This window comes from Amblyomma americanum, chromosome 10 (genome assembly GCF_052857255.1).
Source record: "Amblyomma americanum isolate KBUSLIRL-KWMA chromosome 10, ASM5285725v1, whole genome shotgun sequence".
Classification (NCBI taxonomy): Eukaryota; Metazoa; Arthropoda; class Arachnida; order Ixodida; family Ixodidae; genus Amblyomma; species Amblyomma americanum.
The window spans coordinates 34,482,296-34,505,006 of record NC_135506.1 but is presented as its reverse complement, the minus strand read 5'-3'; positions in this window follow the sequence as shown (position 1 = coordinate 34,505,006).

The following is a 22,711-nucleotide window of genomic DNA, read 5'->3' as shown; positions in this document are numbered from 1 at the left end:
AGCCGTCATCTAACGATCTTAAGCCCATCGTATAAATCTAAGCCCGACGCATATGAGAGTTCCAGTTGCAGGTGCAATTCACCGTTACTCATCATTACTGTAATTTTTTAAAACGCTTCTTTGAAATTCGAGAGCAAAGCTGTCATTTAAACTGCAGACGTTCGAACGAGCGGACGTCGTTCAATAGACTCACCATAAAAGTCGTCCGTAGACGAGCCTGAAGGCGTACAGGCCATCCAATTTTAAGATCGCGCGCCGAAACAAAAGTAAGGAACCTCGAACCATTCCAATTTTCGTAATCTTTGCACGCATCCTTGGGAGTTGCAAACCCTGTCGTATTTCCAACATCCCCTCCACTGATCCTTATCCGGCACATTCCCAAAGTGCTACGCTTTGAGGAGTTAAGATTAAGAGCCCTCTCGGGCACCTAAATGTGGAACTCCTCTCATTCATGTCCGCAGATCTTGCTTCCTGCCCGGTGGATCGGCGAAGTAGCTGCCCCTCGAGAGAAAGAGGTGAGTGGACCGTCTGGATGGTGAAGCCGGGTACAGTGTAGAGGTCTTTGATTGGTCGGTTGAGGCTTGAGACCACGGAAAGCGTTGCTTTGAAAAATGGCACTTACACTCCTAACGCAGTGAAACTCACTGAGCACAGAGTTTGGTCATTCAAGACAGGACTTGAAAATGAGCAGCTTCCACTACACCACTGAATCTGCTCAAAAGCTTACGCCGGGTCTGAAACCACCAATTGGCTCCAGTTTTTTTTTTCATCGAGTTTATTGCATTAAGCACCCGAGCACCCTCTGGTCGAATGAAAGTGTCTGCCCGCGGGGCTCAGTGGGCCGGTCGGGGTGGCAGAAGATGGCGTAGCTGGTAGAGATCGCTCCCTGGGTCAATGATCGGACGTCCGAGCAGACGTTCAGGGTTGATAGGAGTACGCTTGGAGACCTTGGGGCGTAATATTGGCACAGGCAGCGTGCCAATAAACCCATAACCCCTTATATAAATTCAACCAAAGCACTGACTCCCCGTACTCCATCTGAACCCATCGTTTCGTTGGGGAGATCAGTAGTCTCCCGGTCACTATCACCGGCAAACTGTCTCGCCGAGATAGGTTATTCTTAGGAGAAAAGGCAATAGTAGATTTTTCACCTGTACGCTTTTTTCTATAGGAAGCAAACGTCCTAAACAAACGTTAACATTAAAATCCCATCTTTCTTTTACATCGCATATTCATTAATGTGGTGTTTGGCATGTTATAAGGTAAGCCTTAGCTGTCTTCTTGCGCACAATTAAACGAACTCGACATAAATGGTTCCACACAGCTACACATTACCAAGCCTATGCCGGTTCATTCTCTTCAGACTTCGCCTGCTACCGCTACCAGGCCCATGCTTCGCCCTTAAGCAATCTCACAGCACTGCGTGAGAGGTGACAAGCGGTGGCATGAGAAAGAATAAATCAGTTAAAAGGATGAAATTGGCATGCCCAAACAGTACGGTTTCCCACAGCCCGCGCTGCCCGCTTACGCGCCTGGCGACGGTAAACTGAGAGAATACCACGAGCTCACTCTCACTAGACATAGAGTGCTTCGCTTTGGAGCCGCAGCGTTAAGTGCTTTGAACCTAGCCGCAGCTTGTCGTAAAACTGCTACCACTTTAACAACTTAACTTCAAATTGAAATGAACTGAAATGTATAAAAATGTATTTTGCCAGTACTCACCTAGTGGGCAGAAACAAGAAGGCTACTGAAAAGGCTTCAAGCTAAATTGGATAACGTTATGAGATAGACAGTAAACTGGATCAGGGAACAAAGGTGAGCTAAAATTCCTAGTTAAGATCAATAAAAATTTAAGTGTCTATTTGAGCAGGACAAGCAACGCGATTGGAAGATAACCGATGGTCAACAGGGGTAAATGAGTGGATTCCGAAAGAATGCAAGCGTATGAGGTACACGGGAAGATGGCGCGGTTAGCGCAAGATGCGAGGGCATTAGCTGAAGAGTTTCAGTTCCGGAAGGCTTCGAAAAAAAACCCTAGTAAACCGAAAGCCACACCAGCAACAGAAAATTTCTCCTTTGACTGTTCGCCTCTGCTCGCCTGCTTCTGCTTCCCGAGTTTTATTTTCAGCAGAGCAGTGCGTCCCGTGTGACGTCAAAAGAAACATTGCCCTCACTCTGATAACTGGCTCGATGGCGTTGGCCACCAGCACAGATGCACAGATTCCTAAGCAGTGTTAATATAAACCACTGAGCTCATTGAGAAATTAAGATACAAAATGGGGCATTGCCTTTTTGCAGGTTGCATCCATCCGAATGCTGCTGCAAGGCGCGGGTGACCACGGGAAGATATGTTGCTGCCTTTCGTCCGGGGCTACGGAACTTCTTGGGGGCTACGCTACCATGTGGCCAGTGGCAATCGTAGCCCAGCGCTTGGAATCAGCCGGCAGCTGTAGAAGTGAGGCCGTCGGATCTTCCAAATTTTTGCCTCCATTCTGACGCTGCTTCTTTTCCTGACCGGGTCCACAGATTGCTGGATTTAGGCCGTTGGAATCGTCGACGCTGGTGCTATTCCTCATGTGAATGGCACAGACCATTCATACAACACAGCAGCCACCCTTCCCAATTAAGCCACACACGTACTTCCCTGCGCTTGCGACCACGATCACAACAAAGCAAATCCGCAGTGCAGCCACAGCTATAGCAAAGCCAACACCACGACACAACAGCGACATTGAAAACTTCAGCAAGCATAGCCAAAGTAAATAACAGCCCTGAAAACCGGAAGCAAGACACCCATAGCAGCTACTTCTGTGACTGCGCCATGAACACTACCCTACCCGCCAGCGCGGACACAGTTCACCGAAACACACCAACGGGTCTGAAAACTAAAGCATTCAAAACGGCTACCAAAGCCAGGAAGGACCCGATGAGCGACACCACAGACAATGTCACATATATAAACACAGCCACGCCAAAGAAACCCCAAAAAACACACCAAAGGAACACAACAAAGACACACACCAAAGAAAAAAGCAGCCACACCAAAGAAACAAGAAACACACCAAAAAAAAAACAAAGCAAGCGCAGCCGAAAGTCAAGCGCAGCCGAAAGTCAAGCCCAGCTGAAAGTCAAGTGCAGCCGAAAGTCAAAGTGCAGCCGAAAGTCAAAGTGCAGCCGAAAGTCAAGCGCAGTCGCAAGCTCCATGTGGAAAGAGCACTGAAACACGCAAAAAAAAATCGAAATGCCCCTGAAACAAAGACAATGTAGCGCAACCACAGCAAAGAAAAATTTTACGCTTCCAGTTCAAAGGAAAATGCAGGAACCAAGAAGACAAGTGTGATATATCACAGGAAATGTCGTACCAGTACGACGCCCTCCCAATCATCTATAATTACCCAACTACTAATCCCACAAAGCACGCTCCCACGAATAGGACAAAGTGCAGGTATCGCGCCCACAAGCGAAGCAAAAAGCATAATTGAGACAAGTCTGAGAATCAAGACAACGCCATCAACCACTTCTAGCCACTACAGCCATCACGACGATTCCAAACACGAGCTGTGCGTCTCTCAGTAATAGAAGCGCTACGATTAATGACGTCGACTGAAGCAAGCGCTTCATAGTTATCCACGCTAGCGAAGATATGGACAGTCAAAGCAGCGTCAGAGAAGGGCAAGAAAAGTAAAGTCAATCATTCAGCCAACCAAAGAGTTAGATTTATTTAGCCCCCCAGAACAAAAGCAGCCCACACTAAAATCTTGACAGACGATTACGATAGCCGGTAATGCAAAACTTGCTAGCCACCATATGGCTCCTTGCTCCAAAGGCCACTTTTCAGGTGGCGTTTCGCTCTCCTATTTCGCCAAATGATTACACCGACGTCTACGCCGACAACTGCGACGCGGGAGCGTGGAACGGACCCTAAGAGCTGGGCTCTAAAATGAAGTGGATACCGGCGACTTGACGAGCTTCGCGTTCCCTTTCCTCCAAGACCATTTCCAGGTTGCTCGAGCGCAGCAGAGACGTCCATGGCCCTTCAAAATAAATTCGGTGAGTTCAGTGCAATCTCTGCTGTTTCCTCGATGAGCGAGTGAAAAAAACTTTGTAAAATGTAAGACAAGTTAACCTCCGCTGCTCGGGCGGGGCCCTCAGTCCAGGTCTACGGTGGCAGGGGCCCCTGCCTAAGCTCTAAAGATCAGCCAGCGCGTTCTGCTCAGCGTTCTGCAAGTCATCCTTGTCTCCCAGTATTAGGGATCAGAGCTGCGGTAGGAGGAGCACCCGTTGGATACGGGCATGCCCATACATGGCTCGTATGATGGGCAATGGCTGCAGTACCGTAGAGGGTAGTAGTGAGCTATGCGCCAGTGTGGATAGGAGCCAATTCATATTTGCCGCCAGGAGGCGGCTTCGTGTCGCGACAGTAATTTTTTTGACAGTTGGAGAAGAGCCCGCGTTCCCCTGTACCGTCTGTGCAACCTCTGAACTGCTGTGCCACCCTTCACCACTCCCGTTCGGGTAGGGTGCTTCCTCCGACGCCGTAGTTGCAGTAACATTGTTTACGGGAATTTATCCAGTGTAGCATAAGGTGCTGGTTATTTCCTTAATTCATGCTTCTTGCGACACACTGGAAAATGTCATTAACTTCATCTAGGCTAAGCGCAAGTCCAAGAACACCAGTGTGCAGTTACTACTTCCTGGTGGGTAAAAAATGTCCCGCTTCGGAGCCGCTTCGGCTCCTTCAGGGGTGGTAGGGGCCAGTTCGGTTTGCGGCAACAAGTTAGAGGAAATTGTGGCGAAGAGGGGGAATCTTACGGGCGGAATGGGTCATTGTGAAGGATGCGGAAGAGGTGGAGAGTGTCTGTATGTTTGAGACGACACCGCTTTATCGTCATCTCGAACAAAGTGCATCGCTATAACGCTACCAAAAATCCAGCCACCATCGATCGCAGCCACCAGCCGCCATTAATCACTTAGCGATGCAGTTTAGAAAAACTCGTGTTTATAGCTGAGCATACACAATATCTCATGCGCGGATACTTTGCGCAGTCATATTGAAAGTGCCGCTGAGATGCTGAAACCAATAGCAAAACACCAACTAATAAATGCCATATTTTTAAAGCGAAAGCTTTACTGGCCGTGAACTTGCGATTTCGCCGTGGCGGTGTTTAGAGGAGGCACATGACGTCACAACGCAAGCCTAGATCACCGCGGATATTTCTCTCTTGCTCCCTAGTCACTACTGCCCGTGCGCCACTAGTACCACCGAGCCACAGGTGTTCCGCCGCTGCGCAGCGCCGCACCTTTCCTCAAAATCAAACTTCCAATTCTCAGTTTTCTTTCTTCGTTGTCTCCCTCCTTTATCCCTTCCTTTACGGTGCGGTTGGGGCGTCCAGAGATATGCGAGACGGTTACTTTGCCATTTGCTTTCCTCAAAAACCAAACGAAACAAGTTAGCCGAAGGTGTTCATAGAGTTAATTGGCGTTGACAACTTTGCAAAGGCCGTTCATTTTCACGAAAAGAAAGGCGCACAACCGGCTCCGTGGGTCAGTGCAGACCTCAATATAGCTTTCATGTACGTGGCGTTGTGTCCAGCTGCAAAAGCCTGCTTTGATTGCGTTCCGCACGCTGGATAGGCAGCGCGCCCTCCCTGCCACCCTGGGAGGTGGCATGCAGTTAATGGTTGATCGCGAGAAATTGATCACCAAATGAACGCTGCGGCTTAGCTATTGCTGCAGCGCCACATGTCCGCCACAACGCTCTCAGCACTAATGCATTCAGGCCACATATCTCTCTCACCACTGTCACTTGTATGAAAGCACGAACGAAGCGTCCGCATATCCAGGGAGCCAGCCATGAGGCCATTATTTGCTCAAAGCTATCGCCGTCAAGAACATTGTCGATGCCAACGCCAACGAACACAGTAAACGACGACATCGTTCGCTTTGTATATCCTGGATTAGCCGAGCTGATCCAGATTAATTTTTTTTAACGTAGTCGGCATACATAATAAAGTTGTTCGGCATGGTACTAGCATGTTTTTCCTGTTTTTTTCTTTCCACTTATCTGCTGTGTCTAGGCTTTTTGAACCACGACCAAGACTACCGGATATCAACTAACGAACAAGAGGCGCCAAGTTCGCTCTGCCGTGGAGCCTGTGCCTGTCTTCGAACCTATTGCCTCCTCTGGACTGTCTCTTCTACCTTCTCAGGTGAGGATACATGAGTCGGGGTTTTGACCAGGTGTTTTCTTATTTAGGCGGAAGTCAAGTCTGATGTCCACCCGGACCACGAGTGGGAGTCCGGCACCCTGATTCGCTGTCTGCCGGCCCAAAGCTTGCTCCTGGTGTCCTTCGACAAAAATTGGTGTCAATATGGTTCTAATGGTGTCTTTACCTACTAAAGACAGAGCCCTAAAACTGAAAAACTCTTAAAATCATCCAGGAGCGGAGCAGCTGAAGGCTTCTGTCATCCGCCGCTTGGAAATTTCTGAGGTGCGCCCTTTCGCAGGAGGTTCATTCTGTGCCGATCCTCGGATGGCCGGTGCGTGTTGTTCATCACACATCCTTCGAGTCTTTTCCAGTTACACATTTCATCTTGTACCAAAGGCATCATCCGCGGCAGGGACCCATCGGCTTCTTCTTAGGTGATGCTTGAGGACCTTTAGGACGCTGCTGGGCGTTATATAGTATTCCGCTGTGTCAGAAATGTTTATTGCTCTCGTGTGCCTGCAGAGCCCATAATCGCAGCTTTTGCAGGGTTTTCGCGCACATCTGAGCTTAAGGTTCGGCCCATAGTGCACTGCGTCGACCCGCTACAACCTCGACCTTTTGCAATGCAGAAATTTCTGGCATTTTGGTCATAGCAGCATAGCTTCGAAATAAGCTACGCGTTGCCCGCTTTGCACGGACAACCATTTCCCTCCAACCTTTGCTCATCTGATGTGCCCAGTCGTAGTATCTGCTGCGGCGATCATCCGGCTGACGATGCTGACTGTTCAAAATGTTCTGATTAACGGAATGAGTCTTGTATCGGCAGCTGTGTCATAGTGCGGGCTACACACTGCGCAAGCGTGATGTTTTCTTTATACCTCGTCATGTTCGCCTTTCCGTTCTCTCTCCTGGGGCCAGATTACACAACTGTCAATTAGGAAAATTGCCAAAAACTTGTCAAAAAGGTGTCAATAAGCCTCACTCCTATGGGTCGGTCGTCGCCGGTGGCCATTTTGCTTTTTTGCGTCATGGGTGGCTGCAGATTACGTCACTGGTGTGGCACAAGTGGTGACGTTGCACACATAATTATGCAGCCGCTAATTGAGTTTTTTGTGACAGTTTCGAGGCCGTCAATTTGACCGTTGCGTTTGTGAAAGAAAATGGAGGTGGTGTACGCGGCGATACGACTGAGGCGGCTGCGCTGGCGCGAGCAACGGCGGAGGAGGGCGCAGGAAGGCGCGCTTGACCTGCCGGACGAGCTGTTTCGACGCCTTTTTCGACTTGAGAAGCAGACTGTGAAGTGGATATGCGACGAACTCACCTATGAACTGGGAGGATTGCTTGCGAGAGCGCTGTCGGTGCGGCGGCAGGTGCTGTGTGCACTGCGGTTATTTGCCACTGGCGGCTTTCAGGCTGCCGTTGGTAACGAGGCGCACATCGGCATCGCACAACCGACGGTGAGCAAATGCGTACAGCCGGTGTTGGAGGCAATTTGTAAAGTTAGTGCGCAGAAGGGGTGGGTGCCGTCGTCACCTCTGTGACACTCAGCTACATATAAATAGGACACGCTTATGCTGGCAAAACAGTTTATTTTTCCCAGCAAACGGCACTTCGTGGTCGTCTTCTGTTTTTCAAGGGAAAAGAAACAGACAACCACTCGTCACATACTGCAAAACCTCACCTTTTGGCATTTTTGTCATCGATCGAAAGAGCCGAACATCACAGACTTCAACAAGTTCTCTTCGTCGATTTCGTTCCGTGCGCTCCTTGCAAGTTCGCTCGGTAGTCACGTGCCTATCACTGCAGTCGTTAAAAATTTTCTGCACACTTCGGTCAACCGCACAGTAGCTTGATTCCAGACGCCGCGTAACAAACAATAACACGGCGTGGAATCGGCTGCTTTAGTGCAAAGCGACTTGACGTTTAACGGCCGTCAGCGCATCCCCGCGGCAGCAAAAGTTACCTGCCAGACAGTTTATTAGCACAACTTCGAACGCTTTTTCTTTTGCTTAATATTTTCCATCTATGTTTCGGCAAAATAAAATATTAGTTTCCAGCGTATTTCTTAAGTCTTTTTGCAAAAATTTAGCAGACGGCCTCTCGCCGTCCAAATAAATGCTCTCAGGGCGCTGCCCTGCTGTAATTGGCTGATTCCTCGTTGCGTCAAGCGGTTACGTCTCCTCGTTTCATCATTTGGCGGCACTGTCAATAACGTTTGACAGAATTTTTGACAGTTGCGTAATCCGGGTCCTGGATTACTATATAACCACCCTCTGTTAACAATAAACGCCGGTTTTTACCTGTCTCGTTCTCAGGCGTGTACGCTCCTTCCGTTCCTGCCTTGGCCTATCGGCCGCGGCAATGTTGCAGTGTCCTGGACATCATCCAGCACAGAAGGTCCTCCAGAGCTATTAGTTAGGAAAATACCCCGGCGGGTCTTTTGAAAAGGTTAGCAGGCAAAAGTTATATCAGGTGTTGAGGCAAAAGTTCGTAATATCTTAAGCGAAACAGCGACACAATTATTTTTGTTGCATCCAAGGTCAACACACTGAGTTAAATCTGGGGCCCAGACGCTGTAACGCAAGTTCGTTATATCCGAGCTTAATGTGCGAAATTTCGTTGTATACGAGGTTAACGCTGGACAGGCAGTTTTATTCGAGGTAGCATACTAAGGGTAGTTTACCAAGTTCGTATAGGTAGTAGACTAAGTTCGTTCGTACCACGCTGGGCAGGTTGCCACCTGCCACTGGCTACTCACAGACGGCGGTCGCCATTTTCACTTCGTTGTGACCGGGCCGGCGGGAGGCGCCTGTCGTCAGACAATGACGACGTTGTGGGGAATCCATGACGGCGCTGCATCGAACGTGCATAAGATCTTCATTTATGCAGTACTGTGCGCTCTCTCTATTCATGTAAAATTTTGCTCGAGGCCGCCGCTCTTCGCTTGGGCCATCAAGCGAAACTTCGCGTACGTAGAGCTCAGCCTCTATTCCTAAACATGAACATGCCGCTTCTTTTCATTGCGAAGCACATTACTGCTGATCAAGCTGATGTACGGTCTAAGCAACATATCTTTATGTTAGTGGCGTGGATAATTTTACCAGGTCAGTCACTACTGAGCGTTCTTACAAAACATGAAGTTGGCAATTTGTTCGTCGTCACCAGCTTGCAGCCGCGCTTGTGGTTCTTTTTTTCTTCCATGTCTGGTCCCAGTGTCGAAGCACTTGGTCTTGTTTAGAATGGTATGCATGCAATCGGCCATGCAATAAGCTCTTCACACTGTACAAAGTGCGGAGACTACTGTGCAAGCTACTTCATACAGCGACAATGCACAAAATGTATTCACGCACGCCCGCCGCTCCCTCGGAATCTCGGCTTTGTTCATTTTAGCGCGACATGTAGATGATGCTCCGAAAGCGAACAGCAGTTCCTCGCGTGCAAACAAAATACAAACTGCAAACAAAAAACATTTTGTTTGCAGCTTTTTTTCTGACTTCCCATTGAGTGCCTCAAAGCAGCGGCGCTCTTCCCGTGCAGGCTTCTGTGACGTGGCCGCAGCTGAGCACAGCCTCCCCCTACTCGTCAGCGGCTCCGCGAGCATCTGCACCTCTGTCTCCAGAAGGATGGTGGCGACATCTACCCACCCGTAGAGCAGTTGCTCTCGGCAGCTCTTTCCCGAGCGTTTCAACTCGACGGCCATGGAAAGTCGTGTGGGCCGCGTACAAGTAGGCACTGCTATTGTTCTTCATGTCAGCAGCAACAGATGGCAACTGAGCTCTGCCTGCTTTACCTGCTGGTGGCGCTGCTGCCATTCCTTATGCTAGTGGCGCCACCATCCGGGATAGAACTCACGCACAACACAAGTACATCCACCATAATCGCTGCACGTTCACTGCAGTAATACCACCAAAGCGTTAATTTCAACAGTTGAACACGTGCGATGGCCTCATTGAAGTGAACCGGAATTGAACTGGGGCTACAATGAACAAACTACGATACCACAGGAGCACGCACGCGACGAGGCCACAACCCACATTGAACTCTACAGCCACAGCGGCAGCAACCACACCGCCCACATCGACGTAGATAAGTAAACTTAGAAGAAGCCCCGGTGACTCCCATAGCTATGGCGTTTTGCTACTGATAACATGATCGCTGGATGAATGCCGACCGCATCGGCCGCTAGAGAATATAGAAAAAATGCACGTATAATGAGATTCGAACGCAAAGCGCCATATGTGCCTAATTATACACAAGCCCACTACTCTATATTCTATAAACTCTATTCTATTCTAAAGATTCGTTTTTCCAGACTGTTTTCCGGGACATCGCCAGCGCTATCGAAAACTAAACATGGCAAAACATGGTCTGCTCACCTACCTGTAAAACTCATAAACGTACCCATAAAACCCGGAAAACGTCTGTCAAACAGCATAACCACACTGGACATATACGCATTAAATGCAGGAAAAGCTTCCAGATGCTTTCCTCTAGCTCATCATGTATGCCTTGTCAAGAACGTCATTTCTCCTGTTCCTCTTGGCAGAGGAAATTTCAGCCCAGCAGACTTGTCTGCTGGCGACGCTCCTGCTGTTCCTCATGCCGGCAGCGCTGGTTATTCAGTGGACATCTACAGACCCCAAAACACGAAGAGCCATTCCTGCACATCGACCATAACCCTCACACACTACAGCCACGAAACGCACACCCCAACAGAGTGGCCATCTGTCCAACCACCATTACGAAAACCACGGCGACAAAGGCACAACTACCACGAACATTAGCTCGGCAAAAAGAAACACCTCAGCCATCACTCATACACACCAACCGTCGCCACTAGCGGTGCGTCAACTGCAGCGGCAGCGGGGAACGAACATGAGATCAGCTTCCACCGCGACACGGACCACTGACCAGAAAAACTGCCCTACCTCGACCACCACCACCACAAACTACCACGGCGATGACGACCATTTCGTTGGTAATATGCTCTCCTGCCAAGGCTGACCAGGGATAACCAGATAACAGAAAATTAGGCGGGTTTAAGCATGGTTTGAACCTGGTTATACGAGCGAAAACTGTTAAGAGTTGACGCGCTCGGACTGGCGCATGCGTGTTTCGTTCATGGCGAGACTGAACGACCAGCGCCGGCGAAGCAGCTGTGAAATCACCGCTAATCTCGTGGTATTACCAAGGTAGATGCACACTGGTAGCGAAGGCTCCATAGACGCCCATTGGTCCAAAAAATGGCGGCTCGTGGGCACTCCAGCGCCCCCTGGATTTTGGGGGGCAAACTACGCAAACGTGACGTAGACTGACGTCACGCATACATATGCTTTGGCGCGAATTATAAAGCGGTCTTTCTGTAGAATCCGCGTTTTCGAGCCCGTACCTCTCGAAGGTTGCTGCCTTTCAGCGCGCCCCAACCTTTGCCAGTCAAATGTGCTCGCCTTGTGTGTTCGAGTTCCTGCTAGTTATGGCCTTGTTAATGTGCAATTGGGAACGCAATGAAAGCGACTGGTAAAGGAGGGGCAGCATAGAAAGGCAGCAACACTTCCAGACACTGGCGAAGCATGTAAGAAATCGCTTCGTAAGCTCCCGCCACTGTGGCCGGGTTAGCCGGGTATCGAAACAAGGCCTGCAAAGACGCGCTGTAATGCACCGCACACTTATGAATAGGGGGCAGGTCAAGAGTGTTGCAAAAATACAAAATTTGCCAGGTTTTAATAAAATGACTTACCTCTTTCATAAAACAAGGTGCTAATATATTTTTTCTTTTCTATTGGCAGATTACATTCCAATTTTGTAGCTTTATCATTTCTTTATATGAGTGTTTTGCCCCCCATCCTCTGGTTGTGCTGCAGTCGCGCTAAACCACTTTTCGGCCCAGCCTTCGCCACCACTTTAAATCCGCCTTGGTATTACAGCGGCGATGCTCCGAGCGCGCGCAGCTGCGGCGCCTATCCGCAGCGGGTCACGTTGCGTGACGTCACACGACACACCACCGCTCCGACGGCTGAAGTGTGGTCAGAACGGCACTTGTTCTGTTCTTCATGAGGGTGGCGACTGTAATCATGTCTGCACACTTTGGCGTGCATTCCTTGATTGGGGCACTAGTTGTTTTATGCCGGCGGTCGTAGCCATCCCGCACTATGCGCCGCCTCGAATATAGAAACGCTGTCCTTTGCTCCCAAAATGTCCCCAGCTATAGGGCTTACAAAGCCCCCACAGCATCCCCTGCTAAGAGGATTGTGCACACAAGGTTACTGTGCGGAAACTATCAGAACCGAAAACAGCTATAAGAATCCCTCTGTAACTGGCGCGACCATGACCATCCTAATGGTAGTCATTGACATACAACAAGCCCGATAGCAACACGGCCTCGACGACCACGACAACGAATTGAGCAATGAGAAATACTGCAACATCACAGCGGTGGCCTTTTTGTTTTAGTGTTAGGCTAGTATACGAAAATTGCAGAGTTCGATCCCCTATTGCGCCGGCTGTCCTCCGGTTATCCAATCAGTACTAGGAGCAGCTTTGTACTATGCTGCTTTTGGGCGAAATAGGTCCGCGTCAACTATAGCAGCTATCGCCAACTCAATCGTTTTCTGCCGACTCCTTCCTGGTTGTCATCCTCTTCTTTTAAGCAGTTTTTTTCCTTCACTGCTCTTGATATGTTCCTTATTAATTGCAGGAAGTTGCGGAAAGTGGAGAACATGTGGGCCGGAATGGCTTCCGGATGGTTCTACCGATGTTTCTCATGCCTTAGCCAAGTAGTTGGTCTCACCAGGGATAAGTAAGACTCCGTTGATAATTGTCAAATGCCAGTCCATGTCGCACACCACCGGGTTGCAGATCACCGGCACGTTCCTTCTCCCTGTTCTCTTGACACAGTCTGTAACGAGCATGGCCATTTCCTTTCTTTCTTAAACCAACCACTTGCGCTTCTCTTTCCCTTCTTGATACTTCGCGGACATCAGCGATGTCCTTTATCACTTTTCATCCCCTCCAACCGTTTTTTATTGTCCACGGGTCCTCCCCATTGCCTTTAAATCCCAACTAGGGTCCGCATCTCTGCCTTCTTCCCAGCGCTTCTCCGTTCACAATCCTTTCCGGGTGCACAATTGGCCGTTTCTTCCCTCATGGGACTTATTGCTATCATGCCGGCCGTAGACGGGGGCACCAAATGGCCAATTTTGGTGGGCTTTTGCCCTGCCTCTGCTACCCAGGCATGGGTTTTTTTTTCCTTTTGTTTGGCACGGGTTCACCATTTTTCCCTGCGCGCAGGATTAGTCTTTTCTCATGGCATAGGCCCACTGTTGCCGCTTTTCACACTCCTCTCTTTCTTCTACCTTATTTGTCAATCGGTAACTTCTTCTCTACCCGTTCTTCTATGCTCACCCTTATCCTCTTTCTTTCCTTCTGTACTCTCGTTTTCTACCCTCTACAGTGCCTTCCTTTTCTTCCTCCCGTTTGCAAATTGCGCCTTGTTGCCAGCAACCATTAAGCGCTAAAATTTTTAGCCACAAGAGCCGGCTTCCTACCTCATTCTACTTTCAGTGACCTCTTTTAACGGGACTTTTCTGCTCTGCTTTGCTCGCCTTGCTGAACCTTTTAAGTTTGTTTGACAGATTTTCTTATTGGATTTTGTCATGAAATCTTCTTTGGGCGCCAACTCGCCTGTAATCTTTTTTTGGACTGGTTTACACGGGCTATAACTATCTTTCTGCAACCTTTGTTTTGGGTGTTACCTGCCATCTGACGAGTTTGACACAAGGGGTCACAGAATTGGAAATTGGCGTTTGATTCCAGCTTGCGTAGATGCAAACATCTTGTAGTATGGCGCTCTATATCCCAGTTGCTCTTATGCCACTGAAACTCATGATCAGCATCAAATACCGTAACCGCAGATACGAAGTCCTGCACACCAATTGCGACGACCGCAAATACGTCCAGAATACCTGCCACTGCGAATGTGCGAATCATCAGCAGTGCAACTAAGAGAGCTACGATAGCAACTGTACAGCCACGACCGCCACTTCCACGTCAACGACTATCACAGAATAGCAGCTGCAGCTGCACTGCAAACACGGTGGCCATAACCACGACATCACCTTTCTAGAAAGCAACGCATTTCACTAGCCATGACGGCCATGGTCTCGTTACAGCCCTTATGAACACGTACAGATAAAACCGGCGCTAGAGACAGAGTGCAAGAAACAAGGAGAGCCAATAACGACCGGAGCCGAAAACCCAGGCTTCTGCTCGTTAGGCCACCAGAACCGCGCACCGTCAGTAGCTTCCGGAATCGGGTTTTCGTCGTTCTACTGGTCCCGGGTCTCTTCTGGTCATACGCCACGTTCCACGTGCCTCCAGCCATCGGCTCTCTTCCTCCTGGCTGCCGGGTCTCCTGTGCCTTCGAACATCGCTATCCTGCCGTCCCGCTTTGCCGAAACGGTCCCCTTCGCCAGTGGTCGTGCCGATGAACTTTTGGAGAGAAGTTACCTACTTCCCGAAAGAAGCTGACGTCATTGATTACGCGGGCCGACGGCACAGAATACGTCGTGAGCTGGGCTAGGACATCGGTGATCTTACATCGCCACCTGGTACACAACCGGACAAGAAAAAGGTGAGAGTTCCCTTGCATTTTACCGATGGTGTAAAATGTGCAGACAGTAAGCAACAAGCGCGCCAGAGAAATTTAAATGTCTTAAAGACGCCTGTCTGGGGTAATACACCATGAGAAAAGCGGCCATTAATTATAAGAGAACAGTCACTGAAACCGACAAAACCAAATGTTTCTATTGTTTTTAGGTGGTTGATCAACAGAAAATTAGAAGCGTACTCATTTCTTACGTGGAAAATCTCTGGTTAGAAAAGAGAATAAAAACATCCACGCGAGAAATTAACCTGCGGCATCCGCTTGTCGCGAGCGGTGCTTTGCCAACCGAGCTAAGACGGCGGCCACGCAGACTTCTTCTTTCGGGGGTTCTTACGTTGCACGTAACCCAATCCTAAGAATTAAGACCAGCAACCCGTAACGGCGGACGTAGGAACATCCTGTTATACCGCAAGTGTCACGTGGAACGTGATCGAATGCTGAATGAAGGCGGAGGCTCCGCGAAACTATGCTATGCTTCATAAGGCATCAAGACCGCCACAACAGAGGCCCTCCTCCAGCTATTTAGCAGCCAGGTCAGGGAACTGAGGGGCTTTTTACCCGCAGGCATGAAGGAAGCCAACGGTTTCTGAAGCGGACAGAAGACAAGGGGAATTTTACCTTTTGTTTTAATATGCAGTTGATCAACGGGAAATTAATAGCGTAACAGTTTTTCACATCGAAGAAATTATTAGAAAGTAGAAGACAAAAAGTGCCCGCGATTTATCTGGTTAAGATTAATGTGACTCAGGCGCGCTAACACGTTTGCCGTTGTTAAGCGAGTTGCACCAAACTTTCTTGCCGTCGTTCCTCAGCTCGGGACAGGGTGAATTGTAGACACATGGGAGAGGCCTTTGCCCTGGAGTGGGCGTAGTCAGGCTCGTCGTGATGATGATGGTGGTGGTGCTGATGAAAGGTATGAAGCAGGTTGTGATGACGCCACGTGGTCACGTGACCTAGGTGTCCCACCTAGGTTGCTGAAGTGGCCGGTTGCTCCGGATGACCGAACTGTTTACACGTTCACTGTACCATGGGTTGGTCACGTGGTGTATTCCTGCTATGCAGCGGGAATACTGAATGCCGCTATGCTGCCGTGGGAGAGCTCACATTGTTCAAAGAGCCTGATAAAACACATGCCAAGCAGTGGTTACAATTTTTAGAATGTGACAATAAGATCGCCGACAGCTCACTGCAGAGTGACGTCACACCCAAGAAAATTTGAGGGTGGCCCACCGATCAGCCACGACGCGCAGGGCCCCTAAAACCACAGCCGCAGTAAACGTGTAAACGTGAGGTTTCAGAATAAGGCAACCTTTGGACGCTTCACACGCGCGGTTGTATTTATGGTATGCGAGCGATCTGAGATTCAAAATTCAACATATTGCACTGCTGATCAGCGAATCCGCTCGCATAGTGGTGCAAAGAAATAAGACTGGATATGGTCCGTATATCCATAAGGTGCGCGCACATTTTGCGCTCAGTGGTTGTTCTTAAATGCAAAGCTTTGTTTCCTCTCTTTGCAGTTCTTTTTAAAAATAAAAACAATACTAATATTGCACTTCTTGTGACGCTCTTTCATTCTAGGTCATTTCACCGCGCTAACCGCCACCTAGACTTCAACCGGGGTGACATCGGAGCCTCCTGCCGCTTTCGTGTTGGTCTGTGCCACCGTTCGCCTGCAGACGATGCCACATCCATATAGCCGCGTTCAAGGATGGACAGTGCTTGCTTCCAAACGGGACCATGCTCCTCATTTTGTGTCAACTGGCATTTGTAGCGATCGAGAACTACAAAGCAGGATTGCCCGAATTATTGAACCCTCCCTCATCGTTTTGTGTCTTTGCAATGGAAACGCTAGCTTTGGCGGTCCCTATTCCCTGATTGTTGTCAGCGTTTTGCGTACAAACGATAATGTGCTGACAAAATGGCACGAGAATTTCTTGCACTCACCGGAAGGCATTTGCCCTGGACAAGGGCGTCGTTCAAGCGCCAAGAACTTGGACGGAGAAAGACTTGGACAACGCGAGCGCTTACTTCAAACACAAGCACCTTAAATACACCTGGCTGCATGACGTCAACTGAAAGCACCACCGACATTAAGCAGCCGCACGCAAGAACATTCTCTCCTTGTTAGTCAGTTTTATAGATGGTGCGTTGATGCAGAATGAACCCGCTTTTCTAATCAAATCTGCTCTAAAGCCCTGACACCTACTTATCTTGCATGCGCTGAAGAAAGGTTTACATGGCTTTTTATTCTTTTCAGCGCAGTCCAGACAATGTTCAGAAAGATTACCTACTGACGTCATCACAATCTGTCACCATGGCAGGTGGCAATAACCCCATCGAACTGCTATAATTGCACACCTTCCTACTGTGCTGCAGCAATCTTTCATTCAGACATCGGCCAGTATTACCGATGTACTTGGACCCACACGATAGGAGAATTACATCCCAGAACCACATGCTACAAAAGGGGTGCTTCATACCGGATGGTTCTTAAAGCTTTTGGGAAGGGTTAGTCAATTTGGCTAGTTTTTCCAGATTCTAGGGCGTGAGAGCTTGAAAAGCTTTTAGAACCATGCAGTCTCAAGTACCCTTTTTGTAGCATGTGCTTCTGGAAAGTAATTCTCCTATCGTATGGCTTAGGTACATTGGTCATACTGGCCGATGTGTGAATGAAAGATTGCTGGAGCACAGGAGGAACGCATGCAAATATCGAGATAGTAATCTTTGTGAACATTGTCATGACTGCGCTGAAAAGAACAAAAATCCATGTAAACCTTTTTTCAGCGCATGCAAGATAGTTGGCCAAGCATATATGTCAAGACGTTAGAGGAGTAATAGAGGAGGTTTGATTAGAACACCTACTAACAAGGAAAAAATATATTGTACGTCTCCTGAGAAGCAAGTGGTACGTACAAGTTGTATAAGGTCTCATGAATCTTTTGAAACAGCGGCAATTAGTTTTACACCCCTGTCGAACGCATGGTACCTATAGCACAAAAAATGACAATAAAATGCAGCATATGTTAGTCAAATGTTTAGGAGAATCCCCAAGGTGGAGTAAATTTGTAATAATGGAGTAATTACTCCTTGGCATCCACCCGAACGCAGCCATACGGCTACAAACGAGAGCTATACATCTTTCTCATAAACTTCATAGTTAAAGAAAAATTCGTCCTGAACGTTCTTTCGTTCTTTAACTGCGAAGCTTTTGAGAAAGCTGTATAGCTTTCGTTTGTAGCCGTATGGCTGCGTTCGGGAGGGTGCCAATGAGCAATTACTCCCTTATTACAAATGGAGCATACTCTGACTCTGCCGACGCTCGTTCGGCAGCAGAGTTCCTAATTAGTGTTGACGAGCTCGAATTAAAAAATATTTTGTTTTTGCATGCGGCCACTTGATGTCGGCGGTGCTATAAGTTGATGTTATGCAGCAAGGTGTATTTATTGTGCTTCTGTGTCGGTACAGTTGGAAGTAAGCGGTCGTGTTGTCCAAGTCTTTTTCTGTACGTGTCTTTTGCGCTTGTACTTGATGGCAATGCACCAACTCGCCCAAAGGTCTGTGCTACTGAGTGGACAAAGGGCCTGCAAAAACCATCGCCAGTGGACACAACGGCCTCGATTAAAAGCGCAGGAAAATCGAAGGATTGGAACCAGCTGCATCCCTGCAAAATGTCTTCAATTACGGCATCGTGCACCGTTTACATAGTGCTGTTTAGTCGCTATTTCCGTATGGACCCTGTGTCCTGTGACTTTGCACGGCATCCCTAAAATCCGCGTTCAATAGATGGCGCCACAGCGCTTTCTAAATGGCGGCGCTCAAATTTCGTTCGAGTTGTGGTCAATACTGCGACTTTCTAACGAAAGCAGGACTAGATCTCGACGTAGGAGGTCTACCGAAAACGTGAATAGTTACGAGGAAGCGAACGTACAATGGGTTGCGATGGCCTGTTTTCTTTAATTCAACAGCGCAATGTCCTGTGAATTTACTACTGTACGCGGAAAATTTAGTAACTTATTGCAGACATCCAAAGCGGCATTCAACCGTACATTGTTGCCCGCCACGGTGGCTGAGTGGTTAGGGCGCTCGACTACTGATCCGGAGTTCCCGTGTTCGACCCCGACCGCGGCGGCTGCGTTATTATGGAGGAAAAACGCTAAGGCGCACGTGTGCTGTGCGATGTCAGCGCACATTAAAGATCCCCAGGTGGTCGAAATTATCCCGGAGCCCTCCACTACGGCACGTCTTTCTTCCTTTCTTCTTTCACTCCCTCCTTTATCCCTTCCCTTAAGGCGCGGTTCAGGTGTCCAACAATATATGAGACAAATACTGCGCCATTTCATTTCCCCTAAAACCAATTATAATAACCGTACATTGTTTGCGCTGCCACTGACTCAAAATGGGCGCCAGAAATTTTGCCGTTCTTTGATGAAAGGTAGCCCCATGGACCATTGAACAGCCGCTTTGCTGATGTAGATGAGGTCAACTTAATCGCAAAACATGTATAATTGCTCGCATCACTCTCCGATCAGAAGTTCATCGTTCAATGGTCCCACCCTCTTGATTTCAAAGAATATGTGGTCCTCATAAACAGCGTGACTGCATCCGCTGCTTGTATTCACGCTCATCGTCACGGAAATGCATCGGGGCGCCGATAAGCTGCCAGTTCTGCTGTTCAATTGATTCGTTTTGGAGACATGTTGGCGGATATCGATTGCATATGGCGGTGACGCTGTCGGCTATATTGCCCTTGAGTTAAGAATAGTGCCTGAAATATGACAACAGAAGGCCTTCTCCCGAAAACCCAAAGCCAGGTTTGTTAGCTGTCAGTTCAGGCTTGATGTAAATGTGGCAACATGACAATTATATATGAAGCTGTCTAGAAAGAAGTGGGAAGTACTCGTTCGAGCAGTCGCAATGTTTCTGTGGGAAGGTCCAATGCACCATGCATACCATGCTCATGGAACTGTCCTGGCGGCCACGTGGCGCATCTGTGAGCATGGCACACAGATGCATAGCACTCCTATAGACTATTCACCAATGGGGTGGTGATGCCCATCACCTTTGGTCTGCCTTCGCTGGAGAAGAGTGCTGGGGTTCGGAGGCTGCGCGTTTTTCTTGCTTTCGAGGCCAAAGCATGCCCGATACAAGGAGCCGCACGGACTCCTTACGAAGCAAAATTAATTTCACTAGTAATTATATACTTTTACCTGAAATTACAGTTCCAAAGTAATTCGTTACATTACAAAATTATTAAACCGATAAAAGTAATGAATTATATTACAAATTACCGAGAGAAGTAATTTAATTACTGTAATCTTGTGGAGAGTAAGCAGCAAGCATCGGAGTGGAGAAGTAGACATCTGGGTGTAGATTCGATTGAACTTGGAAGAAAATATCGAAAGTCACCAACGAAGAACACCTCAAGACGAAAGGAAAGAGAAACACGACCATAATGAAGCATAGAGCACTATGCAGACACAACAGACGTGAAGCAGTGTAGAGGGAAGTGGAAAGTACTCGTTGAAGCAATCGTAGTGCGTCTGTGGGAAGGCGCAATGGACTGGGAAGTGGTGAGGACTGGTGGTAGTGGTGGTGTGTTTGAGGACCGTAAAATGGTGTAATAGTTTCGGGTCTGACTCTGTACAGAGGGTGTACAGAGAAGCTTTACAGCCGCTTTGTACAGAGATATTGGTGTTTTAAGGCACGGAAAACACCCAGCAAAATATTTCTTTCCTTTTCAGCGCCATTTCCTTTCGTAAAAAAAAAATAAAAAGTGGCTGCGGTTCAACCCAGCTGAGCCAAGCTCTGTTATGCATGGTTTGTGGTTAGACACGGTTTAGCTTCGGTTCACCTCTATTGTATGAAGACTTCAACGAGAGCGAACTGTTTCAGCGAGAGCAAATCGCGTGGTGCATCACGTGCCACAAGTGCAAGAGCGACCGCTCAGCAGAGCGGCGGTCGGCGCAGCGGCGGACATGGCTGCCAAGCGCAAGAGCGAATCACGTGACACATCACATGCCACAACTGGCGAAGAGGAGCGGCCGAGCAGCAGCCAGCGCAGCTGCGGACGTGTCTGCGAAGCGAACAGCTGTGGCGATGAAGGTAAACATGAAGGTCGTAGCACAGCAAAAAAGCGGACACGTCACTATGGAGGAAAGCTCAAACGATAGCTGCCCGTGAGGACGCTATGATGGTGAGAGAGCGCCACCCTGCGGTGGCACCCTACGCATCTTAAAGCATCGAGGACTGCATGCAAGACCAGACGAGCATGCGCACGATCTCGATTTGTTGAAGACTATGGCATAGGCGAAAAGTCCGGTGGGCTTTTTTTTTGTTTTACAGAGGGAGTTGTCAATTTCTTGTTTCCCGATTATTTCGGGGCCGTTGCCGTTGTAACACCGGACGTCATGACAAAGCGCCCCTATGATTATTGGTCAGATTATTGTGACGTCACGCATGGCGTCATGAAAATACGCCACGCTAATTGTCCAGAATGCCAATAACTGATTGGTCAGAAGAAAATTCGTGACGACACGTGTTTCGCTGCTGCACCTCTCTCGCTCCGTGCCCTGAGTGACAGAGCGGCACGCATACCCCAGCTAACCCCCTCCCCACCGAAGGCACCTCCTCCACATCCTCATTAGTAATGCAAAAGGCACCCGTTTCCAAAGTTCTGCCGGATTCATACAAATGAACATAAATCTGCCGCACGATGTCTGCCACTCGCCAGTATCAATCTGTCTTTACCCAGGATGCCAATTGTTTTTAGAGCGGAAAACTCTACTGCTCCCATGCCGAACCTGGAGGACATCTGGCATGTGCAAAATCCCGCGTGGCAGCTGCTTTGAGCTTCATCTTCATTCCCTCCTCTTCACAGAGCGTGAGTAATTGCGCTGAAAAAAAGCCGTCAAAATTGCCTGTTGTCCTTTAGTGTCTTGATTCCCACAAACGCGGCAAAAAGGCGATCCATCTTTGTTAACAATGTATACTTGTATAGATTGCAGTAAGGCAACATGCGAAACCAATGAAACGCTCTTTCCAGATTCCCTGCTACCTGGCCGCGATTGTCTGTAGCCGGGCTGCAAAAACTTAGGAGTTTCATCAGTTCTCAGAAGTGTGTACAAATGCAAAAGAAGAAGTCAGTACGTTTAGATCGTAGAAAGCAATAAAAACTGCAGCTAACATCGCGGAAACAAGCCCGCGTGCACAAACAGTGAGGCCGGGGAAACTTTCCTGGGATTAGATTGTAAATGGCGCGTTCAACTTCGTTTCCGGAAATTCCGGAAACCTCGATTCCGCAAAGACATAACACCCGCTAAAGGTGTCCAACTTCATATCCCGAAACGCCACCATCGCCTGATAGTGTTCAAGAAAAGAATTTGCCATTTATATGTGTCACGAGGTTACCGTTCCGCGAGATTTTTCGAGACCGAGGACCCGTTTTGTGCGAATCTCCCCGGCGAAGAAAATTTCGGCACTGGAAAGGACAAGAGCTCGCTTTTGTCGGTTCTTTCAGCATTTTTTTTTCTTGCGTCATCTTAGTAGCACGGAAGAGTGCAGTTTTAATGTCGAGTTATTCAACTCTGCTTCGTTCCGCAACGACGAATGTCATTAGCTCTTTCAATTGCATTCTTGTTGCACTGCTGATTCTGCCGATAGGCTCCTGCTCTGTTTCCTTAAGCTCTTTCATAGTTAGCTCCTACAATTCCCCCACAAAACGATATTTCGGAATCAGATTCAGCGACAAGTACGCACAAGTCGAGCGCGACTGGCTCATAAACCGCCATACACTTTATTCGCTCGCGGAAAAAGCGGGACACAACACCACACAAAACTT